This window comes from Protopterus annectens, chromosome 8.part0, assembly GCF_019279795.1.
Source record: "Protopterus annectens isolate FY-2018-M chromosome 8.part0, PAN1.0, whole genome shotgun sequence".
NCBI classification, from domain to species: domain Eukaryota; kingdom Metazoa; phylum Chordata; order Ceratodontiformes; family Protopteridae; genus Protopterus; species Protopterus annectens.
Window position 1 is genome coordinate 1,027,206,418 of NC_056741.1, and position 14,090 is coordinate 1,027,220,507.

General features: G+C 43.5%; 1 protein-coding gene across 1 annotated transcript in view; it reads left to right on the forward strand.

The window, feature by feature from the left end:
• Nucleotides 1-14,090, forward strand: part of GRAMD1A (GRAM domain containing 1A) — a 1,293,980-nt gene that overhangs the window by 946,606 nt on the left and 333,284 nt on the right. The window lies entirely within an intron of this gene.

Below are 14,090 nucleotides of genomic sequence, written 5' to 3' on the forward strand. Positions count from 1 at the left end.
GGCAGATCCCAGCCCCAAGGTTCATACAGGTCTAAACAATGGGGTGCTTCTACCTCCAAAAGTGGAGAAGACAAATCACAGCCTTACAGGAAACAGTCCCAATGACTTCCCCCTGCCTAAGCCAAGCATTTATCTTCTGGCAGCACCTTTAGGGGGAAAACTAGCACTTTTTTTCTCAAAATTGGCACATAATAACCCAGGACAAATGGGTTTTATACATAGTGTCACAGGGCTACACGTTTCACTTTCATACCCTGCCAAGGGCAAATGGTTGGCCAGACCTACCAGAAAAACAATGGGCAGAGGCACAAAAACAAGTCTCATCCCTCATGGACATGAGGGCCATTCAACAAGTACCAGAACAAGAGCAGGGACAAGGATTTTATTCAAGACTGTTTTTGGTACCCAGAAAGGACAAAGCCTGGAGACCAATACTGGACCTATCTATTCTAAACACATATCTGGATATACCAAAATTCAAAATGTTGACCTTACAATAGCTTCTGCCCGTGCTGGGCAAGAAGGCTTGGCTTGTGACTTTAGACCTAAAAGAGGCATACCTGCATGTCCCAATCAGACAAACATGCAGAAGATACCGCAGACTGAAAGCTGGCTCAATGCACTATCAATTCTCTGCAATGCCCTTTGGCTTATCTACTGCGCCCAGGGTCTTCACAAAGTGCCTGGCACCAGTAATTGCATTCTGCAGACGAAGAGGAATACAAATGTATCCTTACTTGGATGACTGCCTCATTCAAGCAGAGAACAAGGACATTCTACTACAGCATCTGGCGTTTGTAAAGAGATTACTACCATGCCTAGGGTACACAGTCAACGAACAAAAATCAAAACTAATACCCGCTCAAGAGATAATATTCCTGGGTGCAAGCTTAAATACAACTGCCCAGATGGCTTATCTCATGCCAGACAAACAAAGGCAACTGACTACCTACTTCAAACTGTTGGCAACAAAGGCCCAGTTATCTGCAAGAAAAATTCTGCAGGCTTTGGGCTTCATGGCATCCTGCATTCTACTAATTCCATATGCAAGTCTGCATATGAGGAAACTTCAATGGTACCTAAAAAGTGTTTGGACTCAGCATTGCCACAGCCTGGAAACAATAATTACTCTCATTCCCTGCCTGCAACAGGAGTTTCGATGGTGGGCAAAGGCCTGTCACCAGAACAAGGGACAGCCATTCACCTTACCCCCAGCCAGGCAGACACTGACAACGGATGCATCAGATTATGCCTGGGGGGCACACATGGCAGGAAGATGTATTCAAGGCATATTGTCTGCCAACCAAATGCATCTACATATCAATCAAAAAGAGATGCTAGCTGTTCAGAATGCCCTGACAGCCCTCAAGGACCTACTTCATCCGGGACAACTACTGATAAAGACAGACAATACCACGGTCATGTGGTATATAAACAAGCAGGGAGGCACTCATTCTTACCCCCTCTGCAGACTAGCCATGACTTTGTGGGACACAGCATTGACTTACCAAGTACATCTGTAGGCACAATTCCTACCAGAAAAGATAAATACTCTGGCAGGCGAACTAAGCAGAAACCTCATGGATCCCCACAAGTGGAAATTGGATCCACAAGTCTTCAACATAACAAGGAAATGGGGATGCCCGGACATAGACCTATTTGCCTCTCCTCACAACTGCCAACTAAAGAGATTCTGCACAAGGACTTATCACAGACAAGCATGGAAAGTGGATGCCCTATCTTTCAGCTGGAAAAACTTAACAGTATATGCCTTTCCTCCACTCCCTCTCCTCCCCAAGGTACTCCTAAAGGTGAGACAAGAGAAACCAAACATTATAGTGATTGCCCCAGACTGGCCCTGCCAGTACTGGTATCCAATCCTAAGGAACTTGTCTCAATACCCAGCCTGGACCTTACGTCAAATACCTCACCTACTGTCCCAACAAAATAACCAGATCCTGCACAGCCAACTCAAGACCTTAAATCTGGCAGCATGGCGGATAATGTAGTCATACAAAACACACCTCTCACTAAAGCAGTGATGGATGTCATATTGGAGGCCAGGAGGTCTAGTACTAGAACGTCTTGTGCTGGAAAATGGAAGAGATTCTGTGCCTGGAACCAGGCACAAGGAATTGACACAGCAGTACCAAATATTCCTCAGATTTTGCAATACTTAACTGAGATGCTGGACAAAGGCCTTTCCTTTTCATCAATTAAAATTCATGCCTCTGCCATTTCGCCTCATTACAATACAGAACCACCAATCTTTTCTCATCCCTTGTTAAGGCAATACCTCAGAGGAGCCAAAAACTTAAGGCCTCCAAGGAGATCACCAATACCTGCATGGGACCTCAATTATGTTTGGGAAAAACTCACTCTGCCCCCTTTTGAGCCAGCCGCTACAGCTGATATAAAGTTTTTATCTTGGAAAACAGCTCTGCTCCTAGCAATAACCTCTGCAAGACGAGTCTCAGAGCTACATGCACTCATGGCTGTGGAACCTTTTATCATTTTTTTATCCAGACAGGGTTTCTCTGAGGACAAACCCGACATTTATGCCGAAGGTAGTGTCCAGTGTGGCCCTTAACCAAACTATTCATCTGCCAACTTTTTATCCAAACCCACAGAATAAGGGGAAGAGAATTCTGTATTCTTTGGACATACACAGACAGCTACGCTTCTACTTGAACAGAACCAAAGCTTTCAGAAAGACTGAGCAACTACTAGTGTCATATGCTGCAGGATCACAAGGAAAGGCTATCTCAAAGCAGACTATTTCAAAGTGGATAGGCCACTGCATTCGTTTCTGCTATTCACAACATGGCAAGCCAGTGCTTAAGGGCATTAGGCCACATTCTACCAGAGCAGCAGCCACTTAAGCAGCCTTCCTCAGGGGAGTACCAACCAAAGACATTTTAGAGGCTGCTACCTGGAGTTCAATGCACACCTGTACAAATCACTATCATTTATCTCTGTACTCTAAATCCAGGGCAGGCTTTGCCACTGCAGTTCTGCAGGGCCTCATAGCCGCCCCTAATGCTATTTAGCTCCAGCCTCCCAGCCATAGCTTTGGGATTCAACCCAAGTGTAACGACTGCAACAGTGAAACACGAAGAACATAGTACAGTTGTGTACACTTACCATAAATGTAGATGTTCGAGTGTATTCATTGTTGCAGTCCAGGTTACCCACCCACCATCCCCCTTCTCTGTGCTGGAACTTATCTACACTTCTCTAATCCATACAACCTATGTGGTGTATTTGCTTGTAGATGAAGGTATTATATTTTTTGGTGCATGCATGTGTTATTGGCATATTTTTAGCCTACCCTTTTGGGGGAACCTGACATCCGGGGCAAGAAAAACTAAAGAAAATGGCGTCAGCTGCATCTTTTATACCCCTGGTGCACTGACGTCAGGGAAGACGCGACAGCAAACGACGCCGGACCTAGACTTTGGAATTCAGGCCAACTGAGGGTGGCCTGCCAGCAGGATAACCCAAGTGTAATGACTGCAACAGTGAATACACTCGAACATCTACATTTATGGTAAGTGTACACAACTGTACCTTTTTACTGGTTTTTGGAGGGTAATTACTGCACTCCATGTACTACATTTTGATTCTTTCCACCTTACTCATGTCTTTTCCATGTTAGAAATTGCAAAATTAATGGCATTTTCCCTCCAAAATGTCAACCATTTTATCATTGATTCCTGATGGGATTATAAAAAAAATGGTTTAACCTCAAGTGTAGATGCTAATGTGAGTTCATTATCAGCTTTAATTTTGATGGATTTAGTTTTTAATTTCTGTAGATGGTTTAATCTGTCTTTGTCATATTGCATTATATGTATCAAAGACTGACACTGTCTCTTCATTCAGCATTATTCACTAGATGTTCTTCATTCCACATTGCTGCAGTCCTAACAATTGGGTAGTCCGCTGTCCAGTCGGCCCGAATACCAAAGTATATGGCTGACGTCGGTCACGGCGCATTAGACTGACGTCAGTACGTCAGGGTACTAATGCGCATGACCGACGTCATATCCTCTGTCTTTTTTGCCGCATGGTCCGATGCAGAAGCAATTTTGCGAGTGCAGGTTGGCGTTCTGAAAATTTCTGAAGTCAGAGTTTCAGACCGAATCAAAGTTGGCTAAGTACCCCGTTGGGGAATATTTTGGTTTTTTCTTGCCTCAGTATTTAACGGATGTCAGAAAAAGTGAATAACTGTATTTCTTGTGGGAAACAGATACCTCATAGGGATTACCATACTTTGTGTATACCTTGTTTAGGGCCTGAGCACGACGTTGTTGGATGCCGCTCTTGTGCTAGATTTAACAAACGCACTATTAAGAGAAGGTTAGACTGTGCCAGGTTAGTGTTTGGGAAGCGTTGTAACTATAAAATGCCGCCGGATGTTCCGGCCAAGCTTCGCTAAAAAACGCAAGGACAAAACAGCAAAGCCTAGAGGAGAAGAACCGACAGTCCCAGACGTCGGTTCTTTAGAGGGCTCAGTGGAGCCGGAGGTTTTGCCAGGTGTTTCTTTGGAGTCTCAGGGAGAGACTTTACTGTTACAGGATGTTTCCTCTCAGGAAGTAGGCCAGGCTGAGGGGCTTCTCAGGTGGCTGTTCTTCCCTCACTTCCTAAGGTGGTTAGGGCCTCCCCTTCTGTTTCCAAGGCTTCTTTAAGGGGCAGGCCAAATTTTGCTTCAGTGGGGGTTTCTCCTAGTGCTTCAGGGTCTTTGCCTAAAAACATATGCTTAAAATGGCAGAGGATTTGATTACTATGATAAGGGGTTCTATGCCCCCTCCTGATAAGAGGCCTAGGGTGGAACCTGAGCTTGAGAGTTTTGAGCAATGCTCGGAGGCTTCTGAGTCTTCGGCTGAAGACTTGCAGGAGTTCCCTCCTTATTCTGATTCTGATGTGGATGATTCTACTCCTTCAGCTTCTCCTCCTGAGGATTTTTCATTTTCAGAGACTTTGCATTCCATGAGGGAGCATTTTAAATGGGAAGGCCAAGATTTCTCTGATTCCAGGAAAAGGCTTAGGGAGTTCTTGTTTTACCCCAGCATAGGCCTTTAGCTATACCTCCTGTTCTGAATGTGGTGGAAGATGTTTTTGCAGAGGCTTCTCTGAATCCTGATTCTTTGCCTCCTGCCCCAGTTAAACCGGATAGGTATTATAGGGTGCCTGAAGCTCATAAGTATCTTGTAACGAGTCCTAGGGCAGACCCGGAAACTGTCTCTCAGGGGCCTAAAGGTGTAAAGGCCTCAGTTGTTAAAAATCCTGTCCCTCCTGATAAAGAGGCAAGGGCTTTGGATAGATGGGGAAAGAAAGTGTATACTTCTTCCACTTTAGCCATGAGGGCGTTGAATTGTCAGTTCCACATGTTAAAATATCAGAATTATCTTCTCTCACAGTTGAAATCTAAGGTGGATGCTCTGGCGGAAGGTATTGACTGTAAAGAGTTGCAGGATTTAGTTCATGTGTCTGAACAGGTGGGTAAACATTCCTTGCAATGTGGTTTTGATGCTGTACAGGCCTCCTCCAGGGTGGCTGCCACTGGTTCTGTTCTTCGTAGGCACGCCTGGTTGAGAGATCAGAATTTAGCTGAGCATGTTAAGACAAGGATTTTGGATGCTCCTTTGCAATCTGATGTGTTGTTTGGTTCGCCTGTGGAAGCAGTTTTGAAGAAAATGGAGGACAAGGCTAAATCTATGCAAACTGTTAAAGATTTTTTGCAGGTACAGCCTCCGAAGTTTAGTAGAAATTGGCCTGCTAAGGGTTGGGCTTATCCTGCTTATGATTCCCAGTCTAGGGGTAGGTCTAGACGTGGCAGGGGCAGAGCTCAGGGTTCTTTTAGGCCTAGGACAGGGAGTTCCCCTGCTCAGACTTCTGCTGAGGGCAGGGGTCAGTCCTTTCGTAAGCAGACCCAATGACCTGCCTTTTCAGCTGCCAGTTCATTCTCGCCTGGCAGCACCGTTGGGAGGAAGGCTGTCTCTTTTCAAAGAAAATTGGGATTTAATTACCCAAGACAGATGGGTTCTGGATATCATTCACCACGGTTACAGGTTTTATTTCCATACCTTGCCTCCTTTCAAAGGCATGCCAGACATTCCTCCTCTACAAAGACAAGAGGCGCACAAGCAAATTTCTCTGTTACTCCAAATAGGGGCCATTCAGCCAGTTCCTGTGCCAGAAAGGGGCCTAGGATTTTATTCTCGCCTGTTCCTAGTACCGAAGAAGGGGAACACGTGGAGACCAATTTTGGATTTATCTATCCTCAACACTTATCTGGACATTCCCAAGTTCAAAATGTTGACGTTACAACAGCTTTTACCTCTACTGGGCAAAGATCACTGGATGGTAACTTTAGATCTCAAGGAAGCTTACCTTCATGTGCCTATAAGATTAAGTTGCAGAAAGTATCTGTGTTTTCGAGCTGGAAGTTCTCATTATCAGTTCTCTGCATTGCCCTTTGGCTTATCTACTGCGCCCAGAGTATTCACAAAGGTTCTGGCTCCAGTGATAGCTTACTTCAGGCTAAAAGGGATTCAAATCTACCCTTACTTGGACGATTGCCTGATTCTGGCTCAAGAAAAGGAAGACCTTCTACAACATCTGGAATATGTCATAGCAGTGCTAAGATGCCTAGGGTATTCTGTGAACGAAATAAAGTCCAGTCTAGTACCCTCTCAAGACATGTGCTTTCTGGGTGTGAGACTGAATACAGCAGCCCAGATGGCCTTTTTAACCCCGGACAAACAAAAGAATCTTTCCAGTTACTTCCATCAGCTATCTCTTCAGTCCGGGCTGACTGCAAGGACAGTCCTTCAAGCCTTAGGGTTCATGGCATCTTGTATTCTGGTGCTTCCCAATGCCAAACTGCATATGAGGAAGCTACAATGGTATCTCAAAATGTATGGACACAGCACTGCCAGGATTTGGACACTGTCATTCAAATAATACCTTGCATTCAAAAGGAATTTTTGTGGTGGGCTCAGGAATGTCACCTAAACAAGGGACTCTCTGTGACCCGGCCAGAGGCGAGTCAGATTCTAACGACAGATGCCTCAGACATTGCTTGGGGAGCTCATCTAAATGGAAAGTGGATACAAGACAAGTGGCCTGCCAGACTACAGCATCTACATATCAACATGAAAGAGATGTTAGCAGTCCAGTTTGCATTAATGGCTTTCAAGGAGTTACTTCTTCCAGGGCAGGTGTTGATTCTAACAGACAACACAACTGTCATGTGGTACATCAACAAACAAGGGGAACACATTCTTACCCATTGTGCAGGCAAGCAATGATTTTATGGGAGACTGCGCTCAGCTTGCAACTAACTCTTCAGGCAAGGTTTCTGCCGGGAGCACAGAACTCCTTAGCAGATGTGTTAAGCAGACAAATCATGGATCCCCACGAGTGGAAACTGGATCTTCATGTATTTCAAAAATTGACAGTGTCATGGGGAACTCCAGACATAGATCTGTTCGCTTCTCCACTAAACCACCAGCTGCCAAAGTTTTGCACGAAGGAATTTCATCACACAGCTTGGAAAGTGGATGCTCTTTCTTTCAGTTGGAAAAATCTTCATGTGCATGCTTTTCCACCTCTGCCTCTTCTCCCAAAGGTGCTTCTAAAGGTCAGACAAGACAAGCCAAGGATGATTTTAATAGCCCCAGATTGGCCTCGGCAGCACTGGTACCCATTACTGAGGAGTCTGGTAAGGAAGCCTCCATGGCCTTTACCCTTGATTCCACACCTATTGTCTCAGAGGGACGGTCATCTGCTCAATGTCAAGCTTCAAACTCTTCATCTAACAGCCTGGCATATTCTGTTTTGAACGGCAGCAGGTCTCAACTTCCTCAGCAAGTTTTAAATGTGATTATGGAAGCCAGGAGACCTAGTACAAGGAAAGTGTACGCAGAAAAATGGAAGAGATTTTTGTTTTGGGGTGCAGCAAACAATTTGGAGATTTCTGAGCCTAATTTGAGTGTGGCTCTTCAATATCTTACTGAGTTATTGGACAAATGTTTGTCTTTCTCTTCCATTAAGATTCATGCTGCAGCAATATCAGCTCACTATGATTGTGACCCACCATTGTTTTCACATCCTTTGTTCAAGCAATTTCTTAGAGGGCAAAGAATATAAGACCCCACGTAGAGCTCCTACTCCTGCTTGGGATCTCAATTTTGTGTTGGAGAAACTTACTCTACAACCTTTTGAGCCTCGGCTACTGCTGAACTGAAATACTTGTCATGGAAGACTGCTTTTTTGTTGGCCATTACTTCTGCAAGAAGGGTTTCTGAGTTACAGGCCCTTATGGCGGTTGAGCCTTTTGATTTTTCATAAGGATAGGGTATCATTACGTACTAATCCTTCCTTTATGCCTAAGGTGGTTTCTAGTGTGGCTTTAAACCAAACTATTCATTTGCCTACTTTCTATGCAGATCCCCAAAATAAAGGGGAAAAGATTTTGCACACTTTAGATGTACACAGGCAATTGCGTTATTATTTAAGCAGGACTAAGGATTTTAGGCAGTCTCAGCAGTTGTTTGTTTCTTTTGCTTTGAGTTCACAGGGCAAGCCTGTATCAAAACAAACTATTTCTAGGTGGATTGGGTTTTGCATTGCATTTTGTTATTCCCATCATGGCAAAGAGATTCCAGCTGGGATTAGGCCTCATTCCACTAGAGCTACTGCCACTTCAGCAGCATTTCTAAGGGGGGTGGCAACTAAGGATATTTTGGAGGCAGCTACTTGGAGTTCAGTGCATACTTTCTCTAAGCATTACCACCTTCCTCTCTACTCTAAGTCTAGGGCTGGTTTTGCCACAGCTATTTTGCAAGGCATGTTATCAGCTCCTGCTTCCTTATGATTTGCCAGCCTCCCTTACCTCTGCTTTGGGATTCTACCCAATTGTTAGGACTGCAGCAATGTGGAATGAAGAACATAGTACAGTTTTGTACCTACCATAAATGTAGATGTTCGAGGATCCACATTGCTGCAGTCCAATTTACCCTCCCTCCTTCCCTCTGTGTTTAGGGGTGGTTGTGTAGGTGAGATTATATTCTGGTACCTTTGTATATATTGTATATATTTTTGGTGCAGGTATGTTTGGTGTGTTTTGGTTTTGGCCTTGTCTTTTTAGGGTCTTCTGACATCTGGGGCAAGAAAAGACTGAGGATATGACGTCGGTCATGCGCATTAGTACCCTGACGTACTGACGTCAGTCTAATGCGCCGTGACCGACGTCAGCCATATACTTTGGTATTCGGGCCGACTGGACAGCGGACTACCCAATTGTTAGGACTGCAGCAATGTGGATCCTCGAACATCTACATTTATGGTAGGTACAAAACTGTACTTTTTGCAGCTCCAGCCCAGTGGATTTTTTGGAACTGCCATCCATTTCATCTGGTGCACATTTTGAGATGCATTCTCTAATATGTTACGGAAATTGTAAACCTGTTGTAAATATTCATGTTAATGGCACATAAAATCAGCTTCCAGTAACACTGATTTCTTAGTGTTATCATTTGAGAGGTCTATGAACGTTGCTTTATTTTTAATGCAGTTGGTCAGAGATTTAAATGTTATTTTGGAAGTACCATGACACGATTTTGCAAGGGAAGGGATGATGATGATCTGTGAAGTACAAGATGGCTCCATGTCGAGACATTGCTCCTTCCGTTCATTTCTTGACGTTTTCCAGTTTATTTTTATTAATTAAATCTATGAATTATTGAAGCTATCTGAAGCGTTTCTACCCGGACCTCCCCTGAAAATTGGCTTCATTCCAAGTCAGACTTTCCCAGTAAAGAAATGTTAAATAAAATATATATATTCTTAGCAGTAAGTTTACCCCAGGCAGTAGTGGAGCAGAGGGAATCATTCATAATGGTGTTGGCAGTTATCACAAGATGAAACATGTAATGTAAAATTTTCTTGTGTTCATTAGGGTATTATGGGAGAGATGCGGGAAAAATCTTAATTTCTTGTTGTCAGTGCTGTTGAGACAGACATCAGTGCTGATAGTGTGTTCTTTTGAGATGCATCTGTATTGAGGCTGTCAGAGAAACCTTCTGGCACAGTTCCTAATGTGAAAATTTAGTTGCATATGCAGAGTCCATCCCTAACCCTTTTTAAGTGTAACATTGAAAAGTGGATGGGAAATCAGAAATTCTTCCCAAGTCTGGCCCCCATGTCTCTGATAGACAGGGGTAGACAGTAATGCCCAAACTAATATAACCTCCCCAGATAACCTCTAGAAACTTCCTAACATACCCCCTCCAAATAAATACCTATGATATATAGGGGCACAGTCAGGTTGGATTGCATAGGTAGGCTTGTAAAGGCCATGGTGGTCCTTAGCTTAGTATATATCTGTGAACCGATACTTGAGGCACTGAAATTTCATTCTTTCAGAGATGAGTCTTGGTTATTCATGAACTTAGAGTTCAGAGATATACAAGCATTCTGAGCACTGCTACCGTGATTTATAGACATAGTTTAGAGAATGCTAGTCTAGAGTATACTGCGTGTATTTATGAATGGCTCACAGGAGCTCTAAGTGCACAGTGTAAATTATGCCTCCTCTTACTGCAGGCATTCCGTGTTGCTGTGCTGTGTTTTTGGTACTGAAGTCAGCACAGCATGTAATAGGTAATTAATAAGATATATGCTGACACATAACTTGTTAAGTTTGTTCCCTGCTGTCCTCCTCTCTGCTTTCATGCTCAGTGGCAGTTCAAAAGAATTGCCATTCATTAGATGTAACAGCAAGCCAAGGGTCATTGTCACAGTATAGTAATGAGAGGATCTGGTTTTGTGCGAACGCCCACTGGCAGGAGCACTGGTGCAACACTTTGTGAGAGGAGGACAAGTTCATTTGTGGTAGCAGGTTTGCCTGCAACGTAGGGAGCTCGATGGCCAGTAAGGCCTTTCCAACCATAAAACAGAGCTGTATATTTAAGGATATGTGAATATATGGGCTCCCTGTTAAAATGCTGGCACTCAAAATGCAATGCTGAGTGCCAAAAAGCCAAAAGAAAAAAGACCGAAAACCTGGAGATCAAATCTTGAAAATCACTCTTCTCCTTATAACTTCATTTTGTAGGGGGGGTGCAAGCTTCACATGCCTCCCGAACTTGTATATACCAACTCCGAGATTGCCATACCTTAGAGAAGAGGTAATCTTTTGAGAAATGTCATCTTGGACTTGGTGTATACAAGTTCAGTCTTTCAGCCGTTCATTCTCCACATTTCAGAACTCTCTCTAGTGGGTCCCAAGATTTTAAATGGTTACAGAATATTTGTGTGCATGCACATTCACACCTATGGCCAATTTAGTGTGTCCAATCCACCTAGAGCATGACTTTGGAATGTGGGAGGAAACCGGAGCACCCAGATGAAACACACACATACACAGGCACAGGGAAGATTTGCAGACAGAAGGCACCCCAGCTGAGAATCGAACTGGGGAACATATGAGATTAGACTTACTCAGCTAAGAGCATTAATGTCGACATCTTGTTTGTTGACGCACTTTGGTCTGCATGTGTTTGAGATCAGTCTCCAGAGCTGTGGACAAGGGTAAGGCGGTCCACACAGCCTATCTGGACCTCGCCAAGGCCTTTGACACCATCCCCCACTCTGGAATCATAGATAAACTTGCTAAGCTGGGCATAAATCCCTACATCACTCAGTGGGCTGCCAACTGGCTTACTGACAGAACCCAGACTGTAAAAGTAGCCGACTCCAAATCCAGCTCCAGACAAGTGGAGTACCTCAGGGTTCAGTCCTGGGACTGTTCTTGTTTGGCATCTACTTCTCTGAAGTACAGGCCAACACTAAGGGACTCTGGCTAACAAATGTCGCAGATGACGGCAAACTGGGAGCCATTATTGAATCCCCAAATGATGTGAATATTCTACAAAAGGACCTTACAGAAACAGATGCTTGGTGCCAGAACCATGAGCTCAAGCTTAATGCCAAGAAATGTATAGTTATCCCCTTTGGGAAAAACCATGTACCCATGAATTACCACATAAGTGACAGTACAATAAACACTGAAAGTGTGATGAGAGACTTAGGGACACAGGTGGACAGTGGTCTCACCTTCAATAACCAGATCGCCACAACAGTCAGGAAATCCTTCTATGTGGCACACCTCATCACCAAGAGCTTGTCATCCAGAAAAAAGGAGATCATTGTCCCACTGTACTCATCCCTCATTAGACCCATTATAGAGTACAACGCCCCATTTGGTATGTACCTCACAAGACATCTGCAACAGCTGGAGAGGCCACAGAAATACCTCACTAAAAGAATCACAGGTCTAAAGCAGATGCCCTATGCTGACCATCTAAAAAAACTCCAGCTATACTCTGTAACATATCGTCTACTCAGAGGCGCTCTCTGCTTAACATACAAGGCCATGTCAAACCCTGAGCTGTTGGACATGCTCCACTTAAAGAAATCCCAATCCCTCAGAGCCACATGCTCCAGGGATCTAACCCTTGTCATCACAGTGAACAAAACATTCTGGAGGGATAGGTTCCTGACCCAGAGACTCCCCATAGTCTGGAGTAGACTGGCCATACATGTCAAGCAAAAGAAACCTTGACAATTGGATGGGAGCTAGGAAATTCACCCCGGGGATCATGTCAGTCGACCTGCTAGACTTGGTTCCAGGGAAGTAAATATTGTGGGAAGAAATATCCAGGGAATTGCTATGGCTAGGCTTGTATAGTTCCTAGGGCCGATAGCCTAGTACCACCCTATGAACCTTTGAGTCCATGGTGTAGGACAATATGCCCTTTACAAAGCTAACTGTATAGTCAATAGAAGTGTACTACTAATAATGGTTGACTTTAGATTCCCACTTCATGTCTTTTTCTTTGTTTATAATCTGAATGCCTTTTAGTACCTCAGAATGGTGTTGCTTGCTTGAAAGCACTGGCACATTGTTTCCTCAGGATTAAATGGCTCCCAGGTGAGCAAAGCAAAAGCAGTGGTCTGTGCATGCATACCTCTCAACTGTCCCTGATTTTGTGGAATGTCCCCAGTTTTTCCTCATATTTTTGCCCTGTTAGTCAAAAAATGTTTGATTTTTCTGGTAAATCACTGAGTTATTGCAGTCAGTCCGTAACACCAGACATTAGAGTTTCATACTTCATATTGTTCAGAAGATACTTGTTGATACAAAATCTGTTGCTGTTTTAACATTTTAACTGAATTAGTCTGATATTTAAAAATTTTCCCTGATTTTGGGCCTTTGTCCCCCCCCCCCCCCCCCCATTATTTTTGGCTTTATAAAAAAATCCTAGAACTGATTTGTATGGTATGCGTGCATGGGCCTTGTGGTCTCTTGTGAGAATACTTCCATCTTCCTTTGTTAAACAGCGTGTGTTAGGAATTGTTTTCCTAAGCAGCAGGACTGTAGGTACACATTGGCCATCTGAGGGTCCTTGGGCACCAGATCCTGTGTCAGACAGTGTATTCCTTTGCTTAATGTTTTTTTTATTAAACAGCCTTTGTAGAATCACATCAAGATTCAGAATCTTTGACAGTTAAGATTCACATATGTTTTTAGTAAGGTAGAAAGCAAAATGTGGTGCTTGCCAACAGTACATCAGTAATGGTATGTGCACTTGTATGTTTAGAGCATCAGACAGCACAGTAAAGTTTAGTAAATGTTAAATGGTGACTGTTTAACATCTGCCCATTAATTTATCAGTCTACTAACAGAGGGAGTTGCACGTAGGGACAAATGCAAATTTAGATTACTTTCTGCTCTCTGTAGCATTCTGATATATAGACCAGGGTGTGGCTTACATGGGTCCTTCAGATAAGTGCACCAGCCTCTTTACCGTTATGTTCATATAAAACAGGATTGTAGTGTAAAAATTGTAGGTTCGGCATGTAAGGGTCTAGAAGCTGGTGTTGTTTATTTGTTGGTATTATTATTTTTATTATTATTATTATTATTATAAATTGGAGTGAATTGATTCCATTAAGATTGTGTGTTTACATATTCTGAAACTGTTTTTTTACCAGTATTTTCAAAAGTGCATTTAAAA